Source organism: Thalia democratica, chromosome 4 (genome assembly GCF_965202585.1).
Source record: "Thalia democratica chromosome 4, ktThaDemo2.hap1.1, whole genome shotgun sequence".
NCBI classification, from domain to species: Eukaryota; Metazoa; Chordata; class Thaliacea; order Salpida; family Salpidae; genus Thalia; species Thalia democratica.
The window spans coordinates 42,622,212-42,632,421 of record NC_139168.1 but is presented as its reverse complement, the minus strand read 5'-3'; positions in this window follow the sequence as shown (position 1 = coordinate 42,632,421).

Here is a 10,210-nt window from a genome sequence, read left to right as displayed (position 1 = left end):
AAGTATGTAGCACCATCAACTAATCTAGTAATCTAAAAAAAAATTCAGCAGTAGTTCTGTAAAGTTTTATGCAACAGCAACTGAAGTAAACTTTAGTTAAAAAAAAAAGATTTGTATAGAGTGAGTAGTGAGGATGGCATATCATCAGTTTTTTTTAAGTAGGTCCCGTAATTAGTGATTTAAAAAAATAGGTATTTTATGAGTGTAAGACTTAAATATGACTGTAAGTATAAAACATTTTAAAATTGCAAAAATATTATGGCAATAGAGGAGAATGGCATTTTTCTCAATACTGATTTTATTTCAAAGATCTTTAACTTGGCTAGCAGTTGCTTTTTACTAATTTGTAAAATGCAAATTGGTTTTTGAGATATGAGGGTATGAAGTTGTAGAGTTTAATAGATTCCTTATAGAAGGACAAGGTAATGGATAAAAAATACTATTTTATTTAAAAATCTACCTTCTCAAACAGTTTTTTAGCAGTCCTTTTCAAACTTTTTTGGTTTAATTTTAACTTAATAATAAACAATCCTACTATTAGGGTTCTTTTATTTTTGATTTTATTTTTAATTTTATTTTTTTAATTGTTACAACAAGAACTTTTCTACCATTATAAGGAATATTTTTGGTAAATTAGACCTAATTGATTTTAAATAGAGATATTATATTTTAAGTAAATTTTTTGAAATTACAAGAAAATTGAAAACAATTTTTATTTTCCATACATATGTATGGGAAACTTTTTACACAACTGACTATATCTCAAAATTAATTTTATTTTTTAATCCTGTGAAAAGTATCTTATAGTATACAATTTTAAGGGGACATGTTCAAAATCCATCCGTGATCAAAATCTACACGCATTTAAAATTTATTAAGTCAAATTTCAGAACTCCTTACTGATCAAGAGTTAGGGGTAACAGTGAAAGCAAAAAACAAATAAAAAATAAATAAAATGAAAAAATATACAAAATAAATTAATAACTAAAGAATATTAAAAAAAATTGAGTGGATTTTGAATGCAGGTGGATTTTGATAATATACCAATTTTAGGTATCATATATGGGTAAATCTTAATTAAAAAAAAAAACAACGTTGGATTCCCTCCAAATCATAGTCTTAATTATTTTTGATAATTTGAAGCAGTTTTTATTGTTATGGTTGCCACTCTTTGAGGCAAAAAAGTTTACTGAGTGAGCAAAAACTAGTATGACTTGGCCTGAATTTGTAAGAAAACTTAATTAAAAATATATTAAGAGCCAAAATTTGAAAAAAAAGTACTATAAGTTAAGCTTAAATACTTATAAATACCAAAATTGTATAAAATAAAATACTTTAAACAATTTTTTGAGATTAAAAATACTAAAAGTCCTAAACACTAGTCTAAGATTTATAAAAATATCAAAACAAGCCTGAGTTGTTCAAAAAATTCAAAGTTGCCTGAGATTATGTGAAAATTGAAAAAATGGTTATGTGAAAGCTGGAAACAATTACTGTTAATCAAGCTCAAATACCTAAAAATACTAAAAAAAAATAGAAATAATAAGACATATTAGAACATAATTTTTAAGAAAAAAATTAGTCAAAAAAAAAGCTTTGAGTTTAGAAAAAATACACAAACTAGTCTGAGTGATGTAAATAACTCAAACAAGACTGAGTTAACTTAAATTTTTTTAAGTTCAAACAATTTTGAATTATCTTTAGTAGCCTGAATGTGTGTATAAGGTAGAAAACCTGTTAAAAACTCAGACTTAATTGCAGTTTATTGAAAAACTTGACTAACTTTTTTTTTAATCTCAGACTCATCTCCATGACTTTAAATATAAGTATTTTTTTCTCCTTAAATTTTTTTTTTATCTAAATATTAAGTCTTTTTTTTATATTAGCATTTTTTCCAAGTTTTCAACTTGATTAAGGTAGGATGCCTACTCTTTTGGACAAAAAAGCAAGTTTTGAATGACTAAAAACTAACCAGTTACATGAAGCTAGCCTGAGTTTATGAGCAATTGTTTAATAAAACAAACAACTTATGCAAGGAACATTTACTGAAATTTTTAAAAACAATAAAAATTAAAGATTTTGTAATAAAAACTTATAGTTAGGCTTTTAATTCAATAAATACTCTTTATTGGTGCTCTAATATTGCTTAATTTATCATATGTTTAATCTTAAATTATATTTTCCTACTGATTACTAGAACTCTTTTTTAAATAAATGCGGCCCACAAGCAATTTTTCCTAGAAAATTTGGCCGCTTGTTACATAAGGCTGCTGACCCTGAGTTCAGAGACTATCTCTATACTTTTTAAGAAACCAGAATTGTGCAAACAAAAAGAATTTGATTACAGAGTGTCTTTATTTATTAAAGTTATCCATTTTGTTTCCGTTAATAGTATTTTAGTTTAATTAATGATTACTTTACACAAAGCATGTATTGCTCTATTTACTTATTTAGTTTTAACTTTTTGTTTTTAGGAAAAAAACTATTCATAATTTTTTGTTCTGTTCTACTGTAAGTTTCTGATGAAAAGTAGAGAAATACGTATCAAACTGTCACAAAAAACTTTAAAGAGTGTTTTTTACTTGTTATGTATTTAATTAAAAGTTAATAATGTTTGAAATTTAAATTTATATGCCTTATAAAAAAGTGACTTATAGTTTATATTTTTAGCTGTAATATCAAAACCAATATTCAATTTAGAATTTTTTTTTTTTTTAATGTTTAACCCCTTATGTCCTAAAGTGAAAACAATAAAGAAGTAATAAAATTATTATTAACTTATTCTGGACTGAAAACCAAAATGTATACTTGACATGACATGGTGACCTTAGTACAACTAAAGAAATCAAACTGGCTTATATAAAGCAAATTAAGTATTGATGAAATTAATGCTTGGTCTTTTATGTTAAAAAATTTTTTTGAAAAAACACTAACTATGATATCATTTTAGAAACGGTTTTCAAAACTAGCAACAAAATATATATAAAAAAATTATTTTAAAAAAACATAAAAGCTTTTATTTAAGACTCACTGTTATTGCTTGAATACTTTCTAAAACTTTATCAGCAAGTAAAGTCTAATTAGAATTAAATGATCTTGAAAACCAATCTTTAAGAGCAAGAAAATGTGTATTTTTTATATCTAAGAAGGGCAGCAATAAGTTGAAAAAGACTACTACTTTTCAATTAAGTCCGTTTAGTTAAATTTAAGATATTTATTGTTAAATTTACTCACATAGTTAAAAACATTTAAAACTAATGAGTGATGCGTAGCTTGGTGATTAAAAGGTTCATCAACTATAGTTATATCATACAGTCTAGTATATAATATATTTATATATATTATATTAAATATTTTAGTCAATATTTTTTTTTATTTTTTTTTTTTTTTTAAACTTAGTTTCTTTGTTTCTAAGTATGAAATTCTAAAATGTTAGAATACTGCTTGGATCTTGCTTGGTATTGAATTCATCTTGATTACATGAAAACTGTCATTAATAAGGAGTTAGTTTAAGTATATAAATGGTTGCTGGCTAATTTTTTTTTCTATAAGAAAATGTTTGCTTTAAAAACATCTTCAGAAAAAAAAAACAGATTTATTGTAAAGATAAATGGTTGTCTCATTTAGCAGAGTGATAGTATAAAATAATTTGGTGATTTTTTAGATAGTAAGCTGATTAAAGGTAATATTTGAGTTCTCTCAAACCAAGCTAACTGAAAATTGTTACATTTTGTCAAAACTAAGGTACAATTTAGATATATTTATGCTACAAAATATAGTACTAAGTATGTTTTACCCAACTCAATATTGTATATCTGCTTTAGGTGGTGCTGCTGACTGCTACCTCAGCCCAGTTGTTTGTATGCTAATAGAATAATTAGATATCTCTGTTAAAAAGGTTCCTAGACCCAACAAACCCTCTGTTAAAAATAGTGTGCTGTAAGTTGATGTATAATACTTTTACTGAGTTTGGTGTTCAAAACATATTTAAACTTAATAGTTCTTTTCATTAACACAATACTAAGTTTTCAAATTAATAAATTTTTGTAAGTGAAAAACTTAAGTCAAAACTTGGCCTAAACTGCTTAAAGTATTTAGGTTCTAAGTTTATGTAATGCCCTGAAAGTCTTTCAAAATTATCCAAAAAAAACTAAATGAGTTTATTTTAAATGACTACAAGGATTAAGTTGAGCCTATTTCTGATTGTATGTTTTACACGCACTGAATTTAGATACATGTTGTGTACACCAGGTTGTTTAGTTCTCTCTTATTTAGTTTGTGACCAATTAATAATAGGTTACTATTAAATTTTTTAAGATAAATTATATTTATTGATAGTTAGACTTTGTATATTTTTTATTTACATTTTTTTCTACATGGTTGCCACTGATCAAGCTGAGAAAAATTTCCTGACTTTTCCTGACTTTTTACCAAAATTTTCCTGACTTTTTAAATCAAACTCTTAAATTAAACTTATTCTAAAATACATAATCTAACACTTGAAACTATATAAAGCTTTCAATCTAATTTTTATACAGGTTAAAAACAACAGTTTTTTTGCTGAATTCTATAATCAAACTTCCAGTACATCACTTAAACCATCTGTGTATGATTGATGTTTGTTATAAACAGCTCTATAAGCAAAATACTTGTATTATTACCTTATAAACTTAGCTTGTCTGAAAATAAGCACAATTTTTTAGCATTCCTAGCATAAATATATCTAGATAAACAAACAACATATAAGGAACTTCTACAATTAAAACCTTCAATTAATAAGGAACTTTCACAACTAAAATCTTGAAACAACAATAAATTTTTACAGTTGAAACCTTAAAACAATAAAGGACTTAATCAAATAAAGTTTTTTTAAATGTATGTACTAAAATTTGTTTTTTCCGTTTTTTATTAGCACTTCAACCTCTTCATCTAATGAAGATATGGTTTCCTTCAACTAACCTACATTCCGCTTCATTTTCTTGGCAGTTAAAATCATTTGCCTCATTTTATTTAAATCGCTCTCATCTGCTTGTTAAAGAGAATCTTTTCTATAAATCAAACTGCAATTTTTGGGCTTCATTTCTTTTCTTTTAGCACTCATTTATTTTTACTTTCATTAAAATAAAATTTAGTTTAAAATATGTAACAAATAAATCTACTCTTATTTACTTTAAAAACTTAAGTTACTCTACAAAAAATACAAATAGACTTAATCTTGCCATTTACCTCTCTTATAATTTATTTTATAAACTTAAACAACTTTGAAAAAGTTATAAAGAGGTAAAGTATACACATAAACATGTTACATAAAATACTAAACTAACTGCTTAGTTATAAAGAAGTCAATTATTTACTTGAACAAAAAACACTTTGATTCTAAAATTATGCTAGATAAATTGTTTGTATATATCACAGTTTCACTATGGAAGTGTCCTTGCTACAGATCATCAGTACTAAAAAGCTTACAAAATCTGCTTGTTAAGTAGGGTACTTGTTCAATATGTTAATAGAAAATTTTTGCAGTTTTGTAAGGATATTTTACTAATTTATACCAGATGAAGGCATTGGAAATAAAATTAAGTACTTTAGTAAATTTCTAGGAAAATTTTGGAATTTTTTTCTGACTTTAAAGGACTTTTAATTAATTTTTACCATTTGAAGGCTTTGGAAAACAAGAAATTTTGTAAATTTAAACTGACAAAATCTGACTTTTTTTTTTAATTTTATCAAATTTCCTGACTTTTCCTGACTTTTTTTCAAAACCCCCCATTTTTTCCTGACTTTTCCTGACTTTTGTTATTTTTTTAAATTTTTCCTGACTTTTCCTGATTTCCTGACCGAGTGGCAACCCTGTTTCTACCTTATTCTTTTATTTTGCAATTAGTTTTACAAAACTGTATTAGGTTTAAGATAATTAATATATTTAATATTGGTTGAAGGTAGAATTCAAGGTTTTAATATTTATCAAGTGTTATGTTAAGTTGTTAATGATAAGTTTTTAACATTCCTATCTTTTTTAGTTTTTTTATAAATATTGTTATAGAACTTAATGTTTTCAGTTAGGCATTGGTTTATATAAATTTGCAACAGCTGATCATACTTTAGATTTTTTAAGTAGCATTGAGAGATACTTGCTAGGGAATTTGAGTTTCATGATTTTTCCACTTTGTGGTATTTAGTTTTAAAAAATTTAACCTTGTGAGTATTTGCCAATTGATGTATCACCAAGGGATTTTTTTAGTTAAAAAAGTTGTTTTTATTTTTGGTTAACTTAAGGTGTGGTCTTATGATGACTTTTTTTTTCTGAGCTGGACTTTGCAAGATCAAACCCAGTGGTTGACACATACACACAAAAATAGTGAAGTTTTAGTTATAAAATAGGCAGGTAGAATTTCACATGATGTAACTTACACACTTGACTTATAAGAAAGAATTATTGAAAGAAGATAAATAATGTCTTTGTATTATTAAAAATTTAACAGTTTATTACTAACATAACAATGTTTCACTCCTATTCTTGCGTATAGAAGTGAAACATTTTTTTGTTAGTAATAAACTGTTAAAATTAATATTGAATAAAAATCTCTTTAAAGACATTTAAGTCAAAAACAGTTAGTTTATTAAACAAAAACAAAAAAAAATTTGCTCAAAAAATTTTTTGGTTCAATGACCTGGATAGCAAAAAGACCTATTGGTCATCAAGTTGCATACCCAAACTTAATCAAAATTATAATGAGCTAAAGTGAAAAAGAAGAAAAATTTAAACTCTAAAACGAAAAGCTTTATGAAAAAATTAAACTTTACAACATTAAATATTTTTCTAAAAAAAAAAAAATAAATAAATATCCAAAAAATTAAAGAATTTTTATATACACATATATTTAACATTATATACACATAAAATATATATCTAACTTTACGTTAAAAGGTTAAGTTTTTATCTGAAGTTTTAATCTTAAAATTCATCCAGAATTTTGCAAATAAATTAACTTTTTATATGATTTAAAAAAGGAAAAAAATTAAAAATTAAAATATTTGAAAACTTTAAATCTAGAATTAAAGTCTAGAATTTTAAATTGTTTAATTTAAAACAAGTTACAATACTATTATCAAAATATCTATATTGTGCAAATTCATATAAAAACAAGTCCTTTTTGTTCTTTAATCTTTTAAAAAGTTAAGTTTTTTTAAGCTTTTTGTGGTGGTAGTAGTGGGAACCATTATAAAACTCATATGTTTTACAACTTTACTAAAGAAAAGTGTAACTTAACATCCTGCAATATATTTTTTGTATATGTGTTGGCCATGAGTTTTGATCTTGCAATTTGTAACTTTGTGAGTTGAACCATTTAGAAATAATTTAGTAAAAAAAGGAAAAAGTAATTTCAAAACAAAGTTTTTATAAACATATCAAACTAATTAAATAAGATAAAAGCAACAACACAAAAAAATCTTTTTAAAACTTAGTATAAATCAAAATTGATGAAATCTATGTAGCACTTGATGAGTACTTGAATAAATTTTATTTTGTTGTCATTTGGTTTTTGCTTATCCTCACATATTTTGCTTTAGTTTTAGTCTTAAAGTATTTTTTGGCTAATAGCAAACATTTCACTAGTCATAAAGCTAATAAATAAACAAACTTTTTTTTTATTAAGTACTGTAGTTACAAAAAACTTTGTGTTGACCGATTACAGCTATTTATGTAAGTTTGATAAGTATTGAAAAAAAAAACGATTTAAAAGAGATTATTTAGAAATATTTTAGATATGGAAGTTTTGAAAATGAATAAAATATAAAACGTATATGTTTAAAAAGAATTATACCAATAATTACATAAACTCTTATTGCCAACTACGTTCAAATAGGAATTCCATACCCTCTTATTCCACCAATAATCTAAAGCATCGTTGTAAGAAATTTATTGTTTTATCTGGCGCAAATCCATGGTTTATTTATGCTTAGTTTCTTACTTTTTTTTTATCTTCAAGCGGTTTAAGCAAGACTGAATTAAGTTAAAAAATACAGTTTAAAAGACTAGATTAAATTGAACCTAATTTAATACGACTCTGATTTCGAAACAGAGTTTGTAGAAAATCTATAAACGATATAAGAACAAATTTTCTTTTGTGTTTATTAATCAAAAAAAGTTCCGTTTGATACTTAAATTATTTTTTTATAAAACAGTCATAATAAACAAATAATATTTTAAGGCAAAACCAAATAAAGACTGAAATCATTTTTATTTTCTGAAATTAAATATCAACAAAATAAAAGCAAATTTTCACAATACTTTTTCTTTACTTAACTTATAAAGAAATTATATAAGTCTAATAAAAAACAGTCCTGAGAAAATTTGTTATAACATTGCTTCGCTAGGTTCTTTACTGGCAAACGATTAACTTTTATTTTTAAATATTTATCAACAATATATTCATATTCATTTTCAAAGTGTTCCTATAAAACTTCGTTAATTACTCTGAATAACAAGAAACTGAGGTTTTTCAAATTTTTATTGTTTTTAAGTACCATTTGCAACTTTGAATAGTTTTATAAATTTTAATTTTAGTACAATTTTCTTTTTTTTCTTTCTTTATTTTATTTTTAAAAGAAAAAATGTAAAAATTTAAAATAACAGTCAAATACTGACAGTTAAGTTAAGGGTTAAGCTGTATATTATTAAATAAAGTGCAAGAAATGAAGGTTTAAGCTATAAAAAATGCTTGCTTACTTCGCTAAGGACTGGAGTTACTTAATAAAGTTTAGGATTAACAATTCATACTAATTTTCACACGTTAAAAATACAATATATAAAATTTACGATGTGGGTTAAAAATTTGTAAAAATTTTCAGTGTAAGTTTGATTTATACCCTTGATTAATTACATGCTTATTTAAAATACGAAAATTCAAACTATGACAGTTCAAGTTCTTATATTTACTTTTAATGAGAAACATATCTTTAATTTTTTAAACTTTTAATTTTTTTTTATCATTAATTGTTTTTGTAAATTTAAAAAATACTTTTAGTTTATTTATAAAGTATATAACTTGTAGTTGTTAATATTAGCCAAATTTTAGTAAGTTAATATTTTTTTTAGTTATATATAAAAAATTTTTTTTAAAGGTCATTTAGGTCTAATAGTCTAATTAGCAAGATTATGACGAAAAAATAATTAGTAGAGAAGAATAACAGTTTTAAAGACTTTTTTTATTTTTAGTTGTCAAACTTTTGAGTTTTGTTCACCCCCTTTAATAGCGACATGTTTTTATTTTACAAGCTCGTGATTTTATAACTAATTTTTTAAAATTCAAGACTATCAAATATCATTTAAAAATTTTAACAAAACGAGCTATACTGTGTTCTACTTATTGTTTAGATGTTCACTACAAAAAAATTTTAACACTAAATAGCATTATATGTTTACAGGTTAGTTTATAACAGTAAAGAATTTTAAATACAAGGTTAATTTAAAAGTCGGAAGTATAAGATAAAAATATTTTTTTATGAAAATGTTGCTTACCGGTTTAATTTTATAGAAAAATTCTTTTGTGAGCAGCTGCTATTTCAAAAAACTGTGTTAATCAAAGAATAAAGTATTAACTTAAAAATGTGACAAAATATGCAAACAATAATTACATAAACTCTTATTGCCAACTACGTTCAAATAGGAATTCCATACCCTCTTATTCCACCAATAATCTAAAGCATCGTTGTAAGAAATTTATTGTTTTATCTGGCGCAAATCCATGGTTTATTTATGCTTAGTTTCTTACTTTTTTTTTATCTTCAAGCGGTTTAAGCAAGACTGAATTAAGTTAAAAAATACAGTTTAAAAGACTAGATTAAATTGAACCTAATTTAATACGACTCTGATTTCGAAACAGAGTTTGTAGAAAATCTATAAACGATATAAGAACAAATTTTCTTTTGTGTTTATTAATCAAAAAAAGTTCCGTTTGATACTTAAATAATTTTTTTATAAAACAGTCATAATAAACAAATAATATTTTAAGGCAAAACCAAATAAAGACTGAAATCATTTTTATTTTCTGAAATTAAATATCAACAAAATAAAAGCAAATTTTCACAATACTTTTTCTTTACTTAACTTATAAAGAAATTATATAAGTCTAATAAAAAACAGTCCTGAGAAAATTTGTTATAACATTGCTTCACTAGGTTCTGTTTGTAAAATAATAAATAAATT